Genomic DNA, 3,901 nt, shown 5'->3' with positions numbered 1-3,901 from the left:
CCACTTCAATGCTGAGATGGAGAGAGAATTGGAAAGATGGGAGAAGGAAATTAAAGCCTATAAAATTAAAAAATTTAATCGTGACATGTTGGATTATTCCACACAAAGAGCTTACAGGTGGAAAACCGAACAGGGCCGTGGACGACAGATGTATCGCTCTGATAAGAAACAGAGATCGAGATCTACATCCTTCATATCTCAGACCTCTGGTGAGGGATCCTCCTCTGGAGCATCAGAAAGTCACAATATGCCTGCAGAAACCGTAGGTGGTCGGGTCAAGCAGAGAAATCGACAATTTGGGCCCCCCGGAAAAAATAAGCAACAAGGCAACAAATTGCAGGTAATAAATTTATCTACACGTGTTCTTTCTGGTGCCCAGGTGGAGGTTCTCTCCCGCGGTCTGACATTTGTCCCTTCTAACCCATTCAATCTCTTCACAGCGTTGAAGGACGTTAACCTTTTTGCCCGTAGATTAATTTTTAAAAAACTTTTTTGTAAGAGGGACGCTATGACTGACAGCCAAATGGAGAGGGAGGCCATTCAAAATTTGGAAGAACTTCTACAGGAACAGGAAGCTCCCCCGACAGGTGTGTTCCCTCAGACACTCTTGCCTAGATCCACAAAATTTCCCCCCTTTTCACTATGCCCGGCAGTGGACATATTTACTAGGTTGGTCAGTGAGGACTTTAAGAAGCTCAGAACTACATGTAAACGGGATAACCTCACCCGTGATCAGAGAAGGGCCCTCACTGAGCTACAAAACTATTCTGATATAATCATTAAACCTGCCGATAAGGGGGGAAACATTGTGGTTCTGTCTATAGAAAAATACGAACATGAGGTACTTAGGCAACTAAGAGACAGGGACACATATACTAAACTTATATACAATCCCCTAACGAAATACACCAGTGAACTTGCTGTGATCCTTTCCAGGGCTCTTGAGATCGGACTCATTGATAAAAAAATGCACGATGGTTTATGCAGGAAATGTCCGAGGATACCGACCTTCTACGTCCTACCTAAAATACATAAAGATGCCGTCAACCCGCCTGGGCGTCCGATTGTGTCCGGCATCGAGGGGTTGTGTGACCCCATTTGTAAATTTATTGACTTCCATCTTAAACCTTTGGTGGAAACACTCCCCTCGTATGTTCGTGACACAACTGACGTCCTACGGCGCATTGACGGTATCTTTATGGAGGAGGATATGGTGATAGTCACTGCTGACGTAGAGGGTCTGTATACTTGCATATCACATGAGGATGGATTGAGAGCGGTCCGTTTTTTCCTTGAGATGTCCGGTCGGGATGGCGCCATGGGTGAGCTGATCCTTGAGTTGCTCCGCTTCGCCCTGACACATAATTTTTTTGTGTTTAAGGATAATTTTTATTTACAGAAACGCGGCACTGCGATGGGCGCGGCCTGTGCGCCCTCGTACGCTGGCCTTTTCCTGGGTTACTGGGAGAGGCTGGTATTTGGAGACGGGGGCGTACAGGGCGTTGCCCATGTGCAGTGCTGGCATCGATTTATCGATGATATATTATTTATTTGGCAGGGCCCGGCGGAGCAACTCGATCAGTTCATGAGGCAATTAAATCGAAACAAATTTAACATCAAATTGACATATAAATGCAGTAATCGCAGGATCGACTTCCTAGATATCCAAATCATTGTTGACGATAGGGGGTCGATCCAGACGGACGTGTATCGCAAGAGCACGTCCGTCAATGCATTACTGCATGCCTCATCAGCCCATAATCCATCTACTATTCGCGCCATTCCGACGGGGCAATTCTTAAGGATGAAGCGGATCTGCTCCTCGGACATCAATTTTGAAGCACAATCGTTCGATCTCAGGGGCCGTTTTCTGGATAGGGGTTACAGCAAGAGGTGTATAAAATCTGGCTACAACAGGGCCAAAAAAACACCTAGGACACAACTACTTAGCTATGCTCCCAAACGACGGGAACCCTTTGACCCGGTGATTAGGTTCATTGGCACTTACAATGAGGAGTGGGAGAGGATGCGGAACATAATGAAACAACATTGGCCAGTTTTGTTAACTGATCCAATTTTGGCTGAACAACTACCACAATTTCCATCTATGACTTCCAGGAGAGCTAGGAATTTGAAGGACCTCCTAGTGAAAAGCCACTATGTCCCCCCAAGGACATATATATTTGGCTCACGGGGCCCTTTACAGGGATGTTTTCCCTGTGGCCACTGCTTGGCCTGCAACAATGTCCTACGAAGTACAACATTCCATTCATCTGATGGCAAAAAGAATTATAATATTAAATCATACATTACATGTGATACTACACATGTTGTGTACTTTGCTACATGTACTTGCTCTCTGACATATGTGGGGCTCACTTCACGTGAGCTCCGCATTAGAGTCAGAGAGCATGTTAGGGACATTGTTGCGGCCGAAGCAGTGACCGACATGACCCTCCTGAAAACCTTGCCAAGGCATTTCAAGATCCACCACTCCTGTGACCCCTCTAAATTGAAAATTAGGGGCATTGATGTGATAGAGGGAGGGATCAGGGGTGGTGATCTGAAAAGGCGCTTGGCACAATGTGAGGCCAAATGGATCCTTACATTGGATACTTTGGTCCCTAGGGGACTTAATGAGTCCATCAGTTATGTCCCGTTCCTCTGAACCACCACTCCTTGTATTTGCATCGTTGCTTGACTACCTCTGCTTTGCTGTTTTATTTCAGTGTTACTTTTAACATCACTATTTTAAATGTGGCTCTATCATTAATGCCGGGTATATATTTTTCTGATTGTTCCTTTTAGGCAATCTTGCATCTTTTCAATCTTAACATTGAAGATTTGGACCACCGCTGTGGAATTCATATGAAAATCACGTTTTTGTAACATACTTATATATATTGTTCTGATGGCCCGACTCACGTGTGCGCGTGCGCGGATCCCGGCTGGTCGGCGCGATGGTAGCCGCCGTCTGATGCGCCGTGCGCATGCGCGGGAGCTATGGTGACGCGTCCCTGCTCCCGCGCATGCGCGAGATGGCCTGACGGCGGTGAATCGCGCGAGATCACCCGGAGTGATCCGCGCATGCGCCGGTTACGTGACTTCCGGGCTCATCATTATTGAGCGGTGCTATTTAAACCCGGCGGATTGAGGACCCCTCACTACGGCACCTTGACCCCTGATGAAGATTCTCTACAAACGAAAGAATTGAAACGTACGTAGGGCGTAATGGGGGCCATCCCAAACGCCTGGATTGTCCCATGTATCTTCTAATTTATGGGTCTCCTTGGGGCTTGCTATTAGGCACGCAACAAATACAATCTTGTGGAGTGTAAACCACTCCATGTAGTGGATCTTTCAGGACTCCGTTTGCATCTTTGGACTAATAATTTTTACCCACTTTGGCTATAAATGTACCTTTGACTGTCCTTTAATGCATATGTGCTCATGTGTCACCTGCACTGAATTAGTTATAATAACCTGTTGATTTGTTCTGTTAGTCTGCTCCCAGATGTTGTGATCATGTAATACTAACTTACACATGTGCCTTGTGAATCTCGGGAGACTTTGTCATACACATATATTACTATTTACTGTTTTGGTCCAGTCCTGGCGTTTCTGACTTTTAGAAAAAAGTTTTTATTGGAATTGTCACCCACTGTGAAATAAAAAATGTACACTTGCACTTTAAAAACTCAGCATCTTTGTCTTAAATCATTATGTTTATGAGTTTGTGCTACCCGAGGGATTTCTGTGGGTACAGAACCCAGGGGAATTGTTTGAGTATGGTTTTATGGAATTTTCTTCTAACACCCAGAACATGTACAGCGCCCTACACAAACACTTGGTAACTACACGCAACAACATCTATATATATATATACATATATATATATATA

At 45.1% G+C, this 3,901-nt stretch overlaps 1 long non-coding RNA gene across 1 annotated transcript; it reads left to right on the top strand.

Annotated features, from left to right (window-relative positions):
• The first annotated feature begins 288 nt into the window (after positions 1–288).
• On the top strand, positions 289–2,944 carry LOC142291065 (uncharacterized). The gene is made up of 3 exons (XR_012750430.1): positions 289–340; positions 441–587; positions 2,809–2,944. It is a non-coding gene; the product is annotated as an uncharacterized LOC142291065 (long non-coding RNA).
• The last annotated feature ends 957 nt before the right edge of the window (positions 2,945–3,901 follow it).

Source organism: Anomaloglossus baeobatrachus, chromosome 1 (assembly GCF_048569485.1).
Source record: "Anomaloglossus baeobatrachus isolate aAnoBae1 chromosome 1, aAnoBae1.hap1, whole genome shotgun sequence".
NCBI lineage: Eukaryota > Metazoa > Chordata > Amphibia > Anura > Aromobatidae > Anomaloglossus > Anomaloglossus baeobatrachus.
The sequence above is the reverse complement of the archived record's forward strand: the minus strand, read 5'-3'. Positions and strand labels throughout refer to the sequence as shown.